Below are 21,496 nucleotides of genomic sequence, written 5' to 3'. Positions count from 1 at the left end.
AACCAACAAAACTGGAGAAAAGAAGGTGTGTTGCCTACACCATACACCATACAGTAAGTAAAATACAAAACTCCTTTCAAAACTCCCTCCTTCCATCTATATAGGCCCTATTGCGTTTTTCAAGACCGCCTTTGACTATTGATAAGATTAATAATACATGAGATGTACAATATGAAAATTATATCATTGGAAACTCCTTTCACATACGAATACGAATTTAATGGTATGCTTTGTGTAACTTGTTTGTCATATATTATTGCTTTAACATTTGGTCAAAGTTAGCCTCGAAAAACGTATTATGCCCTATATAAATTGAAGGAAGGAGTACGAGAAGAAGAATTGCTTCTCCCCACCAATTGTTATGTTGGTTTCGTCGCTAGTCAAGCCAAGTTCAGTAGGTACGTCCGTGGGTAGGCGTGCATGTGCTAAGGCACTGTTCATCAATCAACCTGTGTGGTTGCTTGCTAGGTTTGCACGTACACGTACAACTCTGGTGGATTGTGATCCAGCGGCGTTCTAAACCCAACATGTTAGTCTTATGATTTGTGAAAAACAAGATGTGCAACCACTGGGAAGGCAATGCATCATTGAATAGCTAGGGAGGGTAGCACCTGAACGATGGTATATAGCCTGGGCACTCACTCCAGTATAGCTTATAATTGTACAATTATTCTGTTAATTCGAAAAAGAACATGGTATATGGTACAACTTACAAGTAATACCTTAGAATGACACCAGGTAATCAGTTCACATAGCGCCCATCAATATTGGCGTTTAGCTTCCTTGGTGCTAGCAATCTGCACTGTTTTGAGAGCTTGCTGCTGCAGTGGTGGATCTCTAGCTCTTCCAGTGAGGGTGGGAGGCCCTCCTTCGGCAGCTCGAGCACCGAATCGCTGCGTCCATATGTGATGATTAACACTGCAGAAACATCATGCATCATTTTGCCAAGTTGTCACCACGCTGATCCCTGGTCGATCTGGCATAATGGGTGGTGGGAGGAGGAATTAAGAAGTGTAAAGAGGCAATCCTAAGAGAGCGACTTTTTTTTAGAGAATAAGAGAAGTGCAGGTAACAAACTTGGTAAGGTGTACACTAACAAGGAGAGAGGAGAAGAGAAGTGGAGGAGGTGGAGGAAGATGGAGTGAACATAGCAGAAGATGAATTGCTCCTCCGCACCAATTGTTAATCTTATGATTTGTGAAAAACAAGATGTGCAACCACTGGGAAGCCAATGCATCGTTGAATAGCTAGGGAGGGCAACACCTGAACGATGGCATATCGTACAACTGACTTGAAGTATATATACATATATATCCTGGGCACTCACTCCAGTATAGCTTATAATTGTACAATTATTCTGGTAACCCGAAAAAGAACATGGTATATGGTACAACTTACAAGACCTTAGAATGACATCGGGTAATCAGTTCATATAGCGCCCATAAATATTCACGTTTAGCTTCCTTGTCGCTAGCAATCTGCACTGTTTTGACAGCTTGCTGCTGCAATTTCTGATCACCAGCTCTTCCAGCGAGGGTGGGAGGCCCTCCTTCGGCAGCTCTGAGATGCGCTTACAATAGACGATCTTCAATGTCTTGAGGGAAGGAAGGCTGTGCAGCCCTGCCGGAAGATCTATGAGATCATCACAACCCATTATATCCAGTTTCTCCAGCGAAGGTGGGAGGCCCTCCTTCCACAGCTCTGAGATGCGTGGACACCATTGGATCTCCAACGTCTTGAGCGAAGGAAGGTTGTGCAGCCCCGCTGGAAGATCTACGAGGTCATCACAATTATTAAATTTGAGATGCTGCAGGGACCTGTGGAGCAGAAGCGCTATCTCTTGCTCATCTGTTAGTCTTGCCTCTTTCACAAGATATAGTTCTAGTCGTTGGAGGCAGGTGAGGCCCTTGTAGAATGATGTGGTAAGGCGAGACAAATCACCGATAGTAAGACTTTCCAGTCTAGGGAAAATTCCATCTGTTAGCTCATAACTCTCTCCAAACGTGGTAGGGCAACTGACTACTTGCAAATGCTTGAGGTTCACGAGGGATCGCAAGCCCACTAGTGTGATGAGCGAAGTACAGCTTAAAATATGAAGATCTTCCAGCAGAATGAATGATTCCAGCTGTAGAAATTCCAAACATGAGTTTGTATATAATGCCAAAGACCTGAGGGTTCCAGGCGATTCCATGCCGTGTAATGTGGCGAGCGATTTGCATACTTTAATTGTCAAATATTCCAAAGACGTGCAGGAGTGCAACATTAGAGAATTCAAACTTTGGCTATCGGATACTGCTATTTTTTTTTAGGCAAGTATGGTTATTCAGAAAGCAAGGCTGTAGGGTTTCCTGGGAATACTCATCAATTGCAATTTCTTCAAGTGATCGCGGCAGGAGCAATCTTCCGTGCACCAAAGAAGAGAACAGCTCGGGGCATTCCTCAATTTTTAGATATTCAAGGGAGGTAAATCCAGCGAAGCCTTTCCTGCTCCCATCAAATATTAGACTAGGGCATTCAAGAATAGTTATCTTTTTGAGAGAGGTGGTGACATTTAATGGAACACACCACAATCCATCTTGAGCCGAGCTTGCTGACAAATCATTTTGATATCCTGATGATGAAGCCTCCCAGGCTAGGATAAAATTCGACTGCCTGTTTCCTCCTCCTTCAATCCGCAACTCTGTCAACTTTGGACAGTCCTTTATCACCAATTCCTTCATGGTCGGCGCATGTCGAAGCATCATAGATAGCCATTTCCCCATTATGCCACATGAAACAATACTGAGACTTTCAAGGTATGGAAAGGCATTATAATCTGCAGCTATCACGTCTTCATGTGTGTGCGGTAACAGAATGTCTGAAGAGAAGAGTTTTGTGCAGTTTTTTATGCTCAAACTCTCTAGAGATAACAGATGAGAAAAACTTATTAGTGGTATAGACACCAGATTCTGGCAGCCTTTTATTTCCAAGTGTTTGAGGTCCCTCAGATTATGGAATGCCAAGATTTTGTTATCCAGTCTCATTACACCAGAAGACTCACCCAAAAAACTGTTTGGCCTAATTTCAAACGTTTCCATGGAAAAAGATTTCATAGTCAGAAACGTTGAAACTCTGCTAATTAAAAGTTCAGAAAATGTGGCTGAAGGCCGAAGAGGGGCCAATACTTGCAAGCGAGGACAATCGTAGATTACCAATTTCATAAGACTGGGCAACCATGCATTCTTCTCCATTTTGAAGCTATGATGTTTCTCAAGCAAATCAAACATCTTAAGTGCAGGGCAACCTCGGATCTCCAGTACCCTTAAACTAGAGTTCATATCACCCAGAGATGTGCAAACACAGTTCTCCAACTCTGGCATCTCAACTAAAACTAGCTCCTTCAATGATGGAACCGATACTTCTCTTGCTTCCCGCATGTTGCTCAACTTCAACCTTGTAAGAAATGGAAACCTTTCCAGACATGGAAGTATCCAGCCCTCTCCACAATTCTCTAGATGAATTATCTGCAAAGAGGTAAGCCAACCATCTAATATTTGATGGGAAAACTTCCTCTTAACTTGAGACGGTGAACCCAGCTCAACATGAACGCCCTCAAGTTTTAGATACCGGAGATGTGTATGATTTACCCAACTACACATGAAGGAATGAGAATCAGCAGATGTTGCAGACAAATGAAGCACTCGCAAATGATGTTCCTTTTGGAATACTTCTTTGAAGACTTTGAAGAAGAAAGAGTCATACTGCCCAATTAAGACCAATGCCCTCAAGTTTTTTTACTGATGTAAATGCAATTCGTATTTTTTCTTCAAACTTCTCACTACGAGATATGTTGTTTGTCTGGTCATCCATAAGATATACAGAATCAGTTAGTATTGACAAATGGTGTAAAGTTGGCAATATTTCATTGCAATATATACCATCTATTGTTGCACACTCTGTTCTTGAAACAACCCTCGCAAAATCATGCACAAGACCACTAATTGCATAGGATGTTTGTGTACCCAAAGAGATGACTTCTTCAATTTCTTCAACCTGTTCGAAGAAACCCAGGTTTACCAAGCCAGTTAGATAGGACTGCCCTATGTCCTCCAAACTCTCACTTGAATGATCACGCTTCACAAATCCCTGTGAAATCCACATATGAATTAACTCCTCAGCAGGAAACTGATAATTGTATGGGAATATAGAACAATAGGAGAAGCATTGTTGTAAATGGAAGGGCATCCCGTCGTAGCAAAGCTTCAAACCAGGCATGATGCCGCTAGTGAGCTGCAGGGATTTCCAATATTCATTCCTCAGATTTCTAGTCCAATGTTCAATGCTAAGATGATCTCTTAATATTGTTCCTGCAGTTTGTGCCGCTAATGGGTTTCCTTTTAGCTTTTGTACTATTTGTTGTCCGATATAACTTAGACTTTCTTCCTCTTTGTAGTTCTCATCACCAAATGCACATGCTTTAAACAGTAACCAGAAATCCTGTTTTCCCAATGCACCTAACCTAATTGGTTTAACAGTTCCTCTACTTTTTGCAATAGATGATTTTCTAGTTGTCATGAGTATCAAATTGTTATTTGAATTCTCAGACATAAAAGGAGCCAATAGTTGGTCCCATCGGCTATCATTTCTATCATCCCAGACATCATCTAAAACAAGTAGAACCCTCTTGTTAGAGTTGTGTCGAATATTATTGTACAAGGTAGGTTACAGTTGGACTTGGTTTTGGACTGTGTGTAGACAGGGTAGGAGTTGTGTCCTAATAGGACACTTGTATCCTAGGCCTCTCATATATAGCGGGGGTAGACACACGATGTAACCTATGCCAACATAATAGCACGGGCACGCGGGGGAGCCGGCGGCGTGTGCCGGCGCCCGGGCGGCCGGGGTGCGGTATTGTGACGGTGTCATGGGGAGGAGCGCCCGTAGTCATGCCCCGGGGATGTAGCCATGATGGTGAACCTCGTTAACAAATCTCGGTGTTGTGCTCATGTGATTGCTTGGTCCTCGGATGATCAACGGTATGCCTCGGATTTATTCTAACAAGTGGTATCATGAGCAAGGTTCGAAGAGACGGTGAAATTGATCCAGAGGTGATGTCGCTGAAAGATCAGATCAGTTTGTTCCGCTGGTATGTCCTGCGATCGTGAAATTTCACGGAGATCGAAGGCCAGAAGCTAGCAGAAGGGACGGTGGGATCGTAAATCAGCTCGGCGAGATTGGAAGCAATCAGAAACAGGCAGAGGTAGCGCTCGGCGAGATCGAATCCGTTTCGTGGTGGCGGCGTAACGTGGACAGCCGGGACTGCGACGTGTATGGAGCAAAACCGCTCGGGATCGGATGCTCGGCCGGTGTGCCCGAGCGCGCGTGTGGCTGCAGCCCAGTGCGGGCCGGTGGGCCAGATCAGGCTGGAAGCTGCATGAAGGCCCAGCGTGGTGTGCTGTCCAAGTGTTCGGGCGCTGGTGGGGGCAGTCCGGGACGTGGTGGTTGCGCGTAAGAGCCACATACGATCGGAGGCTTAGGCGCTGGAGTTACGACACGAGATTTTGTTGAAAAAAAGGAAGCGTCTTGACGAGTGATTGCTAGCGCTGTTGATCATGAGCAAGGAGAGGGAGAGGAAAAGTCAAGCATACATGAAGACGTGGTGGAGTTTTGGATCTCTATGACCTCGTGCATATGGAAAGGATGCTAGATGGATTTCCTCGTTGGGTCTCTTTGTTTGGTACACGTACAGTTTATGTACGGGATGACAGCGATTGTATGCTGCAATCGATGAAGACGAGGAGTCGCAGGTCTAGATCGAGATTGTCTGGTTCGATCAGCTAAGTGAAATCAAGTGTTGCATCAGACGCAGGTGGTATTTTTACATCATGTGACCATAAAGTTGGGGTATTGTCAGTGCTGGCAAAACAGAGAACTTTGATGGCATTTGTGGGTGAATAATCTACTGAAGCAACGAGATGCTTGATGGTGTAGCGGGATGCCAAGTCAATAAAGATGGACCATTTGCGGCGGGCGGCGGCGTGCGTATAAAGCTTGGAGGAGTCTGGAGCATGTCGTGGTAGGGATCATGCAAACACAGGGCGTCAAGCAATGCATAGAGATGTGCGGGCGGAGACGATGCAGGGTGGAGCATGGTTGCAGTCGGATATTTTCGGCTGGGTCGGACTGGACTGTCTGATGGATCGACGGGGATGTCGGTCAAAGCAAAAGATGGCGGTGATTTCAGCAACGACGACATAGGAGCGTGATGCTGATGGTGGCCGACTTCTGGGGCGTGGAAACACGTGGTGCAGGCCTGAGGGCTTGTGCGGCTTCGACGGACTATGGCGCGGGGTTGATTCAAGGTGGTGCACACATGAGAGCTTGAAGTCGACAGGGCGCAGGGGTGGCACGTACAAACACCATGGAGTCATGTTGAAGGTGGAGCTGGAGTCTGATGGACGACTTCACTCTGAGCTGATGGAGGGGCTACGGCGTAAGTTAACGGAGAGTCGAAGCCTATTTCAGCGGGATAGCGAGAGACACGTGGTTTCAGACTGGGTACCAGTGGTCTGATGGAGGCGTGATACTCGGCATCGGTCGGTGATGATCGATGGTTCTCTGCAGTGGGAGTTGAGGCAGTGTGGGCTAGCTACCCGGGAGACTCGACCAGGACAGCAGAGGCTCGACGCGGTGATAGCGGCGAGGCGTGCGGTAAGCACGGGACACAGCGACAGGCCAAGGCACTGGTGGTCAGACATGTGGTCAGACAAATTGTGCAGCGGGTGCTGAAGCAGTGTTGACGAGTACCGGATTCAAGTTGGTGACTGAGTCTATCGGTGCTAGTTGATGGACAGGAGTTGACCATGGAGAATATGAGAAAGTGGCGGAAAGTCTGAAATTGTCAAAAGCGGAGAGAGTACATGGCCGTATATTCTGTGGTGTTCGGTGCACATGCAAAGTGCAGATGACAAATACAGAAGGAGGCGGAGTGCTATAGCTATGTGACATGTCAGAGACTATCCGGGAAGAAGGGTGAGACAACTGTGAATTTGACTCAGGGTGACATAGGGCGACGGTGAAATTCCTTCAAGTTTCAGACAGACGGTCAAGAAAGAGCGGTGATGTTGAGTTCAGGTAACTCTTATATGTGGCATCCAATACGTGAGTTGATCACTTTCACGCAGACATTGGTCGGTGTGTGATGGCGTTGAACGGATTCTCCGGAAGTTGGGAACACGGACTAGAGTAACAAGGAACTTAATTTTGCTCGAGTGTTGACTATGGTCAAGAAAAGGAGGGACTACAAGTTGCAGGTGGAGTCACATGGAGTCTGGGAGTAGCAGCGGTGCTCATGGCGTATCTCAAGTCCAATGTACAAGGAGGTTCGATGCATGGATGAATCCAATGTGGTGGAGAATATTCTCCAAGGTGGAGTTTGTTAGAGTTGTGTCGAATATTATTGTACAAGGTAGGTTACAGTTGGACTTGGTTTTGGACTGTGTGTAGACAGGGTAGTAGTTGTGTCCTAATAGGACACTTGTATCCTAGGCCTCTCATATATAGCGGGGGTAGACACACGATGTAACCTATGCCAACATAATAGCATGGGCACGCGGGGGAGCCGGCGGCGTGTGCCGGCGCCCGAGAGGCCGGGGTGCGGTATTGTGATGGTGTCATGGGGAAGAGCGCCCGTAGTCATTGCCCCGGGGATGTAGCCATGATGGTGAACCTCGTTAACAAATCTCGGTGTTGTGCTCGTGTGATTGCTTGGTCCTCGGATGATCAACGGTATGCCTCGAATTTATTCTAACACTTCTTCGATTTGATTTTAGTCTTCAAGACCTCCTGAAGCTTGGCAAAACTGCAAAGCCCTTGATGTGTTTCCTGAGACACAAAATCTAACATCTCCCTTGTGAGTCTCACTTCATCAAAGATATTAGACACCCAAATCCATATCGTGAGGTCAAATTGATTTTTCACTGCTGGATCATTGTATACAAATTGAGCGAAAGTTGTCTTCCCAACTCCTCCAATGCCTACAATAGGCACAACAGTGACACCAGCAGCTGATTTGGGTTCTCTTATCAAATTGATGATGAATTTCTTCTCTGCCGCTCTCCCATACATTTTTCTTTGAACAACACTTGATGTTCTTTGGCATAGATCTGGCGTTGTACTCTGACGGTGGTTTGGAGTTGCAGCAGAGTCTAACCCAAGTATGTCGAGAACCCCTCTCATATCCTTTTGGATGCCCTGCAATTGACTAACTATTTGTCGTAACCTGCTGGAAAATCCGTCCTTGTTCGACAGGTATGTGTTATCTGTTGTGACCTGTGTTGGCTCATGATCAATTCTCATTCTTTTTCTGCTGAATGAATTACCAACTGGAACAGGCAAATCATTTCCAGTAGCATTGCCTATGCTACAACAATAAAGAAAGGGTTCTTAAGCAAATTGTTTATATAAATGAACAAGAAGAATAAGGGATACACATGGATGCAGAAACAAGTAAATTCTAGGCTTTATGAATTAATTAGAATTTATCCCTAAAGATAAAACACAGAGACATTGATATGCCGTAAATCATACCTCAAGGAAGGGTCTTGTGGTTGGTGACTTGCCCTACAACCAGCACTCTTGATATGCCTGCTCAAAACCCCTGTCCCATTTGTAGTCTTACACTGAACTACCGTTTGACAATACTTACATTCTGCCTTCTCAGGGTTTCCATTAACATCTCTTGTCACGACAAAATGGTCCCATGCCTTGGAGCGTTGCCTTTTCCCACGACTGTTACTTGTTGGCGGTATATCAGTATCGACCATTGATGTTGAAGTAACTGTGCCAAAATAAGAAAAGTATTAGCATGAACCCATTAACCGTAAACTCCCTGCCTCCTTTACATTAGAAACCAAGCCTTGTCAAAAGGTTATAGATTCAGAAATAACACTCCCAGGCCTCAAAAGACCGGGTATTTTTTAAATCTCTTTTTGTAAGGGAAACTAGACAGGACATGAATAGTTTGAACAAAACGCTAGTAACTCGTGCGAACTGACCAAAATATGAACAAAACTAGATTTCACAACGGCTATTTGTACACCACTACCAAAAGAAGGAAGCTCGGATAAATTCTAATTCCACTGTACATGAAGCGTTTCAACAGAACAGTAACTCATACGAACTGACCAAAACATTTCGCAGCCACATCAGTTATTTCTACACCACCACCACCTGAAGAACGGATCTCAGCTCGGATAAAACATCTAATTTAACTGTATTTTGCAACAGAGACTCACAAGTCAAAATTGCACCCGTGAGTGCAGGGATCCCGTTTGGTGCATGAGTTGCCTCTGCTTCAGCCACAAAGCTCGTCTGTTATGTAAGGCGCCGCAACGACCCATCTACAACTTCCTGACATGATGCTCCTCGTCCGCCAATGATGCAATCCTAGCAGACATGCCAGTTTAGCCCGTTCTCACGGAGCAGGCCGAGTTGCTTTGTTCTGAGCTTTGCGGCTGCCTAGCACGTGTTGGAAGTCTTTTAGCGAGAGCCGAGGATGCTCTTGGCAAAATGCAGGTTGGGCCTGCTGTGTCTCCGATGACCGCGCTTCAGTTTGGTTTTGCGGTTGGGAGGAAGCAGACTTGTATGTTTCCTTCTCCCCTCGTGCTAGATCTTGCCCACCATCACCGCTTGTTGGTAGTGGCTCCGGTGTTGTAGACTATGCCTAAGCTACATGACCTTGGTGGGGAGCCAAGTTCACATATTTCGATGGTGTTTACGAAGGTCGTCTCGACCGAGGCGTCGACTATGGAGCTGCCTGTCGTGCCAATTGCCTCAGGGATTGAAGCCATTGTCGAGGTCATGACTCCGGTGTTGCAGATTATGCCTGAGCTGCTGCAGATTTGTGGGGAGCCCACTTCTCCTATGTCTACGGTGCTTTTTAAGGAGATGGGGTTGATTGGAGGGCCCTTGGCGATGCCGACTATGACCTCGCTGCCGTCGTTGGAGCCGAGTCATCCGATCGTCTTTGTGGACCATGGAGGTTTGAATGCTGCTATTGTTGTCCCACCTATGGCTGTTGGCTAGGTGGCATCTGTGAGTGCCGAGGTTGATGAGGCAGGTGCTTTGGCACCTAATTATGAGGCGTTGAAGTCCATCTGGTCACCTGTCTTTGACCATGAAGGTATATTGGCACGTATTGTCGAGGCGGTCTTCACGAAAAAGCTATGTAGCTTGCTCGCTGGCTCGGAGGCAGCTAGCCCTGGGTATGGCAAGGCAATTGCTTGCCTTCCATCGGAGGAGGCTTCTACAGGCAAAATCAATAAGGTGAAGAAGGCTCTCATGAACATAGTCAAGAAGAGTGGTGTCATTGGTATGGCATTCGCGGCCGCTTAATGAATGATACTCAGTCTCTTCAACAACCATCTCCGATTGGCTCGTCTCTCATGGATGTGATGGTGTTTGTTGTATTCAAACTTGGTTTTGTTGGGGGTTTCATTGCGATGTAGAAGTGCGAGGGATCGTGGTTAATGCGTGTTATGTATGTTTGTCGGATTGACCATGGTGTCATGGAGTTTCTTTCTTAGCGAGTAGTCCACGTATGGTCTATATGTATCGGTTTTTGCCCGGTTTCTTGTTAATTAACTGGGAAATTCTCTTCGTTTTAATTAATTGGTGACGCAAATCTTTTGCCTCTGTTTCAAAAGAAAAAAAAATCACGACCGCCACGGCACCTGCAACCTACTGGTGTCGGCCGCATGACTTGGACAACGAGTATGACAAAAGTCCAGCATCCCATGAGCAAGTCCGTCGCGCCTTGCGTGCAGTGCCACCATGGCCGTCGCCTCTCCATGACGTGGCAGTTAAACCTAATAAAAAAATAGTGTGCTATAGCATTGCTAATAATCCGCTATAGTGTTTTGAGCAATGTCTCTGTAAATGAATTAGTGTACAATATCGCTAATAGCCTATTTTAGGGGCCTCATTATTTTGTCATAGCATGCTATTTTTTTTCGTTCGTCAAACCCCAATGACATGTCAAGTTTTAATCAAAATTCACCTTGGATGAAAACCACGGTACGAGGGACTAAATTTATCTGGTTTGAGAAGTTGTGAGGCCAAAGGTTTACCTGTTTTTTTTTGTGCAAGAAAACTGTCAATCTACTCATCGTGAATCATAATAGTATAATGGACACTAGAAATAATAAAAAATACATTCAGATCCATAGATAATCTAACGACGACTACAATATTGACTTATCGAGAGAGTCGAGGAACGAAAAAAGAATACTTTTCCCATAGTCTCAACAAAACGCTAGTAATTCATATGAACTGACCAAAACACTGAAAAAACTAGATTTCACAACGGCAACGGCAACGGCATCGGCATAGGCTATTTCTACACCACCAACTGAAGAAGGAAGGTCGGATAAATTCTAATTCCACCATACATGAAGCGTTTCAGCAGAACACTAACTCGTACAAACTGACCAAAACATTTCACAGCGGCATCGGCTATTTCTAACCACCGCCTGAAGAACCGAGCTCAGCTCAGATAAAATCTAATTTAACTACTACGTATTTTGCAACCGAGACTGACAACAGAAGTAATCTGCAGGGTGCAGGCGGTAGGCAGGCTTACCCTGTTTGAGCCTGTGATAGTCGAGGTCGTCGACCACGTTGGCCGCATCGTAGAGCACCTCCTTGAGCTAAGCAAAAGATTCAGCAAGTGGCTCGTTGCCGACCTCCCTGCCGTCAACAGCGGAGACGGCCATGCGGACTCCCTTGATTGCAGACGTGAGCCCCTCGATTTCTTCCGCGAGCCCGGCCTCGCGGACCCAGGGCTTGCCGATCAGGGGGTGTGAAAGGATCTCTTGCGCTAGCCACCCGATCCCGGCGGCCTCCATCGCCAGATCCGGCGGAAGGGATCGTGAGCGAGCGGCCGGCCGTGGCGTGGAGTGGACGGACGGAGGAAGCAAAGCAAAAATTGCAGGCTATGACGAGACCTCAGCTCCACATATAAATAAAGACTGTTAACGGGCTAAATGGCCAGTCTGTATACATGGGCTGGGCTATGACCATGAGCAAAAACCTCAACAACAACAAATGAAGGTCCACCTCATTTCAAAAATTTTAATACCCTCTTTTATTTCAAATATTCAAGCACTCCATTTATTCACACAAATACAAGTATGGTAACAGAATTTAGGAAAAAAAATACATATTCATACTACCACTCAAAATTAAAAGAAATCACAACATAAGTACAAAAAATTATAAAGGCGGGAACTATTTGGGGATGGCCGACGCAAAACCTCCAAGGCCCGCAACGAGGACAAGGGGCAGGATGGAGCACCACAGGACGGTCTTCCCGGCGGCTTGCCGGTCACGCGGATTTCGGTTCACCCAGAGGCCAGCCCAGCCCTCTCCACACCCAAAGAGCACGAGAGCGACGAGAATGGCGTAGTAGGAGTAGAAGACCACCTTGCCAGCAAGGAGGAAGATGCCGCCGGGACCCCGGTAGACGAGCAGCCACAGCGCCCCGGATGCCTCAAGGACGCCACACAGTAGAAGCGCCGCCGGTAGTTTATCCCGTTTCCGGTCGAGGCTAGCCTCCGCAATCGCGCCCACCACGCTGCTCTCTAGCTCCAGCCCCAGCTCCATGTATATTTTCCTTGCTTCGTTGGCTACTTCGTTTCTTGTATGATCTATCTACCTGGGTCAGTGATTATATATGCAGCGGTGACAGATACAAGCGACGATGATCAGTGAGTGAGTCCGTATTAGGACAACAGACGTACACGTAAAATATTAGCCGCGGAGGTTCCAAACTGATCTATTTTATTAGTGTTAGCTTCGAAGCGGGGCGAGTATAAGAGGCGGGTGGATAGACAACACGAACACGAAGGAACCCGAACTAGCATGCATCTGGGTAGTACTGTATGTGCTAGGTAGCTAACACATAGACGGACACGAAAGAAGAATACGAACACGAACACGAAGCCTAGCCCGGTCGCCCGAGCGCATACACGCACAACAACGAAGGAACCCGTCTAGCAGCAGGGTAGCTTTCCCCGCCAAAAAAGAAAAGCAGGGTAGCTCTATTCTCCTTTTCCAAGAGAACACGCCTGTATTCGCCGGTTTAAAAAATAGACGTCTCTCTCTTGGCGCGCAAATATTATTTTTCTTCTTACTTAGAGTACAAGCATGGGCTAGCCTTAAGGCGCATTGACACGGACCGGCTCAATAGCGGGGGCGAGGCCGAGTGATTGTCTTGGGAGTTTTGTCTCTGTCCTGATACGTACCCCTCAAAAAATTTTTGTCTCTGACCGGATTTTCACCTTAGGTTTGGTTGGTTTTCTTCTTGTTTCTTTTTTTCTTTCACGAAATAGGCTTGCGCTCCGCTATATTGATATAGCAAACATCCGATACATCCAACGATAGATGCTGAGATGGAAGCAACACCATCACGCCCAAAAGAAAAACAAGAGAAAATACAAAAGGAATAAATGCCGACAACGGTGGATCAACAAAAACATAGAAGTCTTGCGACCGTTGCATCCACCGGAGGTCTCCCACCAATCTTCTAGACTCCGAAGCGCCAGTACCAATCAACACCTCACGAAGAGACGCGACGATGACGACTATGCTGCCCAAGGTTTCCCCCGGTACGCGGCAAGGAGAAAGGAAGGGTAGCGGCACCCGACGCCCTTCAGGAAGGTCCGGCGGCACCCTCAGGCGCCACCACGTCAAAATCGGATAGGTCGACATGGATTTCTCCCAATCCCAACCATCACCCTGGGTGCTCCGGAGCACGCCACCATATCATTCACCACCCCACGCCAACACGGCCCTGAAGACTCCCACGATGTCTCACCACGGTACCGAGAAGTGGGGCTTCACTAGTAGGAAACAGGGCATTACTCCCGGTTCTGGAACCGGGACAAAACAGACGGGTGCGCGGAACTAGCTAGTACTACTTACTTTCGGGTGTGTAAATGGCAGCTCCCTCGGTAGTCCCGGAACTATTCCAGCGAAATCTTTCCAAACCCTGGCAGACAAAGAAAATAATTACTTCATATGAACAAATGAACAAAGTTGCCGATATGGAGCGATAATGATTGGTTGAAGTTATTTCTGGAGCATTGCAGTCATGTCCGCATAGTCCTGGGGATCTTTACAATTTGGAAGCAGCTAGCAGGAGCTGGGATTTTTGTTTTTTTTGGAAGGAGGGAGGGGGGGGGTGTTAGGGGGTTTTGGAGGGTTAATTTAGGGGTTTCATATTGTGTTAGCTAGCTAATAGAAAGAAGGGACCTCTCTTTCTCCGTGCTTGGTCAACACTAGCTACTATACATATAGAGAGAACTCTACACGATAGATAGTAAGCAAATGAAGGAACCATTAATTACGCAAGATCGTCATGAACATATACAGAGAGAAGTGACCTCTCTTTCTCTGAGATTGGTTGAACAACAAGTTTTCGTATATCTATCCGACGCTACCATATATATACAATATAACATCTCTTACGATCTCTGACATCATCTACCGAAAATCAGCTTCAATTTTCACATGGTATTCTCTGTCTTTATGTATGACGTGGTCAAGAAAGAATCCCGCCAATTCCTCCTGAATTGCTCGTATGCGATCATGTGGTAGGAGTTCTTGCCGTATCTCCCACATCTAATTTAAAGAAAGGGTTCAATACATATCTATGAATGAAACTCAACACAATTGATGATAATAAAATAAAATTGTGAATATTATTGTTTATGTACTTCAAATTGTTTGTCAGCGTAGCCCCGCTCAGAGGTCGAGTGGCGGATGAACTCGCAAACGTAGTATCCACATAAATTATTCCGACCTTCCTGCCACAAGAACTTTACGAGAATAGAGTTCAATCAAACTGATAATCAAGTAGGGAAAATGTAAAACAGCTATAACTTTTACATATGATGTCAGAAAAAAAACGTATAATATATCAAAATGTTCAGCACGAAAATCTAAATCCACCTAGCGCATCCTCATGCCATATCTTTCTGTTGGAGTCTAGGATCGGTATAGGTTGGTAGGTTGGTAGTAGTATTTTCCTTTATCTCTATCTCCTTGTAACCAACTCGATCTCTTATTCTCCAAGTCTCGATCTCCTGTAATCTCTCCAACAACTTATGTATGCGCTGTATTAGGGAGCTGCGCCCCTGCTATATAACATAAACCCGTCGCCTCTAAGGAGGTAAGACGTTTCCGCCATCGCACAGACACACCTCGCCGGCTTCTGGTACTGTAACATGCATGAAGGAAACTGCACGGTTAAGCGGGTACAAAGGATTCCTGGAAGGAATTTTCTTCAGAGAACCACGTTCATCTCTAAAGCATTTCTGATCAACACACCATACAATGTGATCTACGTCCTCTGAAGCATTGCATATGACACACATGGTGATCCCAGCCAATTACAAACAGCCAAATGCGAATTTCGCAGTTGGCATTCTTGACTTGATTGTTCCATCCTATGTTTGTGTGGCATGATGATTCAGGTGTTTGAATTGTTTCATGCATCATGCGGCATTATCACCCTTCAGGTGTTCCGCTCCCTATTGATTGACGGACCCAGACCCAGACTCTGAGGCTGAAGTTGTGGTTCAATAACCTACCAGCCGATGGAGACGGCTATCCTTGTTGGTTTAAAGCAAGAATGTTTGCCTAGCCCTTTTTTTCTGAACAGATCTCAATGACAAAACGACATGTTTCATCCGTGCACTATCGGAACAGGTTGATTACCTGGGAACCACGGAGCGCCAACTACAGCTTGTGTTCAAAAGGAAAAACATCTTGTGCAGATTGGAGGACTGCATATATGGAACCTGTTATTCGTGAGTTTGAGTTCACTTGCATCCATCAGAGTTTGAGTTCCAGTTTAGCAGGTTCATCTTTTGGGCAACTCAAAACAATGAGCCGAGCATTTATATTCCTGAATTTCTTTCCTTTTTACATTGTCAGGTTTTCTGACCATATGTTCATCATTGGGATTCTGCAGCATAATTCACGGCCAAGAGTGAATTTTGAGATAGGTATTCAGAGGTTCAGTTGGACTTTCCGCCCAAACAACAAAAGTAACTGGGCAGCCTCTGTCTTCGTATCCGACCTATCAAAGGTACTCCCTCAGTCCCGCAATATAAGAGCGTTTTTGACTCTACATATTGCATCTGGCGGTGATTGATTCAGTAGTAGTAGTAGCTAGTTTAAAGAAGTTGCATGGCATGTTGTCAGTGTACGTGACATCATGATTCAGGTTTTTGGTAGCACTGGTTTGTTTGTCTAATGCACATATAATTCAGATTTTTGATTCGCATCCCTCTTGGAGAAGACAAAATCCTGAGGAGGAAGCTATATATGATTCAAGACTGGAAAGTAACTGCGTCCTATCCCGCCCCCTTGCCGTCTCCTCTCTGGCCACATTTGGCGCTGACGCCACACTTGTCTGCTGCACCATATTCCACACTTGTCTTCTGAACTTCGGCCAGCATCTCTGAGCTAGTTAGTGTCATGTTGCATGTAGGATCTCTCTTCCTCAAAGGATTTTTCGACGTGAAACAGCAGGAACACTGCTTTTGCATTTAAGAAGGATAGAGAAAGTCATTATAACATGCAGTCTGCCAAGGCAGATAGCAACTCGGCCAGGCAGGAAGCCTAGGCGGCCCTCAAGAAACAGGGGCAAAGAATAGGAAGAAAACCAGCAAAAAAAGAGCTGGGGGAGAAGACAAATTCCTCCTCCAGCGGTCAGCCCTCTATGGTCACAGGGCTAGTGGCCTCGTAGAAAACTCGAGCCTCATCTCTTATCATTCCAGCAAGGGCAACCGGCGTCAGCTCCTTTTGCTCGAAGATTCTTCTATTCCTTTCCCTCCAGATGTTTCAAGCAATGTAAGCCGCTAACGTGATTTGCTCCTTGTTCCTCTCTTTGTCCCCCTGCCTTCACATAGGCTGGCCCACCATTCCTTAATGGTTGCAGCCGACGGAACCTCTATTGCCATTCTCCCAGTACCTCCTTGGAACTGCATCCTGACCTCTTTGGCAAAACAGCAGCCTAGTGTGATGTGATCCGCCGTCTGTCACACAGAACACACATTGCATTATGGGGCCATCCCCTTGCTTGCAGTCGATCGGCGGTCCAGTTCCTGTTTTGGATCAACAGCCATAGGTAGAACTTGATCTTCCCCTCCATCTTACTCTTCCATATTTTGGCCAGATCAGGTTTAACCACTCTTGCCACAAATTGTATGTCATAAGCAGAGGCTGCTGAGTAGCATAGGTTTGCATTTAGGTTCCAGCAGATATGGTCTTTGTCGTCCGTGAGATGCAGCAATTGCACCTCTTCCCAGAGCCGCACGAATTGGTTGAGCTGCTCCTCCCTTGTCATTCTTGGCAGTCCATGCATCCATCTTCTGCTGTGGAGCGCCTCCCGCACCGTTATCTTTTTAAACCTGGCTAGTTGATACAGATCTGGAAAGACCATGCATGGGGCTTCTCCATTCAGCCATCTGTCCATCCAAAAAGCAGCCGTTCGCCCATCCCCCAGCATGATCGAAGTGCAGCTCACAAACAGCTGCTTGTCCTTCTCATCGCATGGCGTCGACGATCCCTTCCATGGCCTATCTTCCTCAGCCCAGCGAAACCATTCCCATCGTAGTCGGAGGGCCCGACTGAAACATTCAATGTTCTTCACCCCCAGCCCTCCATTCTTTATTGGGGAGCACACTTGTGTCCAATTTACAAGGCTTCTCCCCCCAATGTTTGTATCTTCCGCCTCCCAAAGGAAATTCCTCCTCAACTTATCCACCTTCTTGATAAACCATTTTTCCGGGGGAAAGCAGTCAAGAAGTATGTTGCCGTGGCCGTGATCACCGAATTTGTGTAAACCAATCTGCCCTTTCTGTTCAGAAGCCGGCCTTTCCTTAAAGACAGATTACCGGCAATCTTATCAATGAGCGGCTGCACCTCAATCCTCTTCGGTTTACGCACTCCCAGGGGCAGCCCCAAGTATTGACAGGGGAGGGTTCCTTGGGCAATCCCAGTAGGCCCTAGTAGCTGTTGCAGGTCGCTGTCCAAACAAGGAATTCGGTATGCTGCCGATTTACTCAGGTTTGTTTTGAGACCCCACGCATCTCCAAACATCTCCAAGATGGCAGTGACAGCGGACATCTCCTCATGTGCCGGGTTGATGAGCAAGGCCGCATCATCCGCATAGAAACTGGCCCGGAATCGTGCCACTCGCGTCCCTAGCGGCTTCAGAATGTTCCTCTCTGATGCCATCACAAGCAGCCTCTGTAATGGTTCCATAGCAATGATGAAAAGCAAGGGGCACAGAGGGTCCCCCTGCCTCAGGCCACGGAGATGGAGAAAAGGCGATCCGGGCGTTCCATTCAACAGTATTCTGGAAGAGGACGACGCCAATATCAAAGCAATCATGTCTCTCCATCTCTGTCCAAACCCCATTGCCTCCATCACCTCCAACAGATATTCCCAGGATACTGAGTCAAAAGCCTTGGCCACGTCCAGCTTAAGGAACACAAGCGGTGATTTTGCCGAGTGAGCCGCCTTTATCACATTCTTGACATAGAGAAGATTGTCCTGGATTGACCTTCCTCGAATAAAGGCGCTCTGATTGTGCGTGACCAAGTTGTGTATCTCTGGAGCCAGCCGAGCGGCGAGCATTTTGCTTACAAGCTTTGGAACGCTGTGCATGAGGCTCACAGGCCGAAAATCTCCGGGGTCCTGAGCATTGTCCCGCTTAGGGATAAGCACGATATTTGCCGTGTTTAGCAGGTCCCAATTCCGCCCTCTGAGATTGTAGACACAATTAACAGCCGCAAGTAAATCCTGTTTGATGACTGGCCAGGCTCTCTTAAAGAAGGCCCCCGTGAACCCGTCGGGGCCTGGCGCCTTCTCGCCATGGGTCTCTTTGATCGCTGAGAGCAGTTCGGCCTCCGTAAACGCCCCCTCCAGGTGGTCCAGTTGTCTACGCGACAGTCCCAACTCCTCCCAGTTCAGTGTTTGAGCGCGCCCGAACGACGACCCCATGAGTCCCTTAAACCGCTCCTTCAGAATCGCAGCCTTTCCAGCATGGTCAACGACCGGCCCCTCCCTTCCCAAGAGGACCGGTATGTGGTTCTTACGCCGGCGGCCACTCGCCCGCATGTGAAAGAACCTGGTGCTGGCATCTCCCTCTTTGATCTCCGTCAGTCTTGATTTCTGCCTCAATCGGGCCTTGTCCACCGCCGCAAATCCCAACAGCTTGGCTTTGAGCAGATTCCGCAGGCGCCTTTCCTCGTCAGTTAGATCCCGGTCCTCTTGGGCAAGGTCAAGTCAGAAGATCACCTCGCTCGCCAGCCCCGACATGAAAACAGCCCATCTCTTCTTGTTTTTGTTCCACGCCTTCAGCGCCTTCGCAGTCCTTGACAGCCTTGTGTGGAGCACCCTAATGGCGTCCCTCGATTGGACCTCTCTGCCTCATGCCTGGGCAACAATTGCGTCAAAATCAGGGCACTTGAGCCAATGGTTCTCAAATCTAAACGCGCTGTGATGGGATACATCCATCGGTCTGAGAACCAGTGGGCAGTGGTCGGATATATTTGTTGAGGCCGGGGTAAGCTGGTAGTGAGGGAACGCCGCTTCCCAGTCGCTGGAAACTATCACCCGATCAATCCTTGTGAGAGTTGCATTCCCACGCTCGTTTGACCATGTAAATCTCCTTCCAAGCAGGGGAAACTCCATCAACTCCATCTCGTCGATGGCTGCCCTGAACCGGCCCATCATCCTCAGGTTGACGCTGTTTTTGTTCTTATCAGAAGCTCTCGCGATCAGGTTGAAATCCCCCATCATCATCCATCTTGGTAGCATGTGCTGTTTGATCCTCTTCATTTCCTCAATGAACCTTATTTTGTCATCATCTTGCTGAGGCCCATACACCCCGGTAATCGACCAGCAAAAACCATCGGCCCTTCTTCTAACTGTCCCCGAGATCGAGAAATCCCCATCCGCGGGTGGTTCCACCTCAATCTCATAGTCCTCTGAGCAAGCAATGAGTATTCCCCCTCTCAATCCATCCGCAGGCAGCGCAATGAAACTGTCAGCAAATCGCGGCCCAAGCGTCTCCGCCACAATGCTGCGTGACATGTCACAAATCTTTGTCTCTTGCAAACAGACAATACTGCATTTAAGTTCGGCAACGAAAATCTGAATAGCCCTTCTCTTCGTGGGGTTATTTATCCCCCTCACATTCCAATTCAGATAGGTGCAATCCATAAATCATACTGGGATAACTCAGCAACAACACATCTCCACGGCAGCACTACCTCACAGCCGCAACATAAACTGCCGGAGCCAACACCAAACTCCCATCCCTCCACCCCAACTCTAACCACAAGATACAAAGGCAGAACTATCATAGAGAACCTGGCTAAAATCTCAGCGATACAGAATCTGAGAAAGATCTTCAGGCGCCGACCACCGGCCCTCCCTGCCTTGCCCCCTTCCCGCCGCTGGTAGCATCCATCAGCGCCTCAATCGCTGATATGAACTGCCCAGACAGCGGTTTCTTGTACAGCTCCCTGTACTTGAGAAGATCGTCCCCCGTCGGCGCCGCTGCCGGCGCCTCACCCGCCCAGATGTCGCTTTTCTTCAGCAGGACCAGCTGCACCTTGTCCATTGTTGACCACCCCGCGGTCAGCTTGGCTGCCAGCCTTCCGCTGCTTCTCTTGGAGGGCTTCACCGCCAGCGGCGCCGCCGGCTCCTTGGCGACCGGAGGACAGGGCAGCAGCAGCGCAGGTGGGGAGGAGGAGCAAGAGATGAGGAACAGACTGAGTGGATCAGCTGATTCCACCTCCTGCTCCCCCGCCCCCAAAGATCCCCGCTCCACCTCTTGGGCCAACACCAGGCGGTCGCTGGCAGCTGGCGGCCCAACCGGGATCGGCCCATCATCCACACTCAGCTCCGCCTCCAGCAGCCCGCAAGGCCTGGCCATCCCCTCCCCTCCTGGGCTTCCGCGCCCTCCTCCTCCTGGGCTACCGCGCGGCGAATGCGGTCCAAACAGGGCCGCTTGCTCATCACCCCCTGTCTCTTCTTGGCGGTCCACCACCGACGCTCGGGCACATGCGCCAGTGGGGCCCTCTGCATGGAAAAGGCCATGCACGTCCTTTTCTCCTCCCCCGCACGTTGTCCCCCCTTCCTCATCGAGCCCTGCCTCTTCTGCATCAGGCTGCCCCGCACCAGCCGCCAGGGTGGTGACCAGAGATTGCAGACTTTCACGAAACTGGTCCGTCCCTTCTTCCGCCATCTTCTTCTGAGCCCCTGCCCCCTTCCCTTCTTGACCCATGCTGACCCCATCAAAGCCCTGCTGATCAGAGAGCATGGGGGTATCATCAGACCCGATGAAGGGGTCCACCACGGACCGCCCTCCCTGGACCTCACCGGCGTCGATCAACGGCGCAAGAGGTATCGTCGACGAGCCGGAGTTCCGTCG

General features: G+C 47.8%; 1 pseudogene; it reads right to left on the bottom strand.

Annotated features, from left to right (window-relative positions):
- Nucleotides 1–742: 742 nt before the first annotated feature.
- LOC125519531 lies at nucleotides 743–11,890 on the bottom strand (annotated as a pseudogene).
- Nucleotides 11,891–21,496: the final 9,606 nt, after the last annotated feature.

This window comes from Triticum urartu, chromosome 7 (assembly GCF_003073215.2).
Source record: "Triticum urartu cultivar G1812 chromosome 7, Tu2.1, whole genome shotgun sequence".
Classification (NCBI taxonomy): Eukaryota; Viridiplantae; Streptophyta; class Magnoliopsida; order Poales; family Poaceae; genus Triticum; species Triticum urartu.
This window is presented reverse-complemented; position numbering and strand designations above follow the sequence as displayed.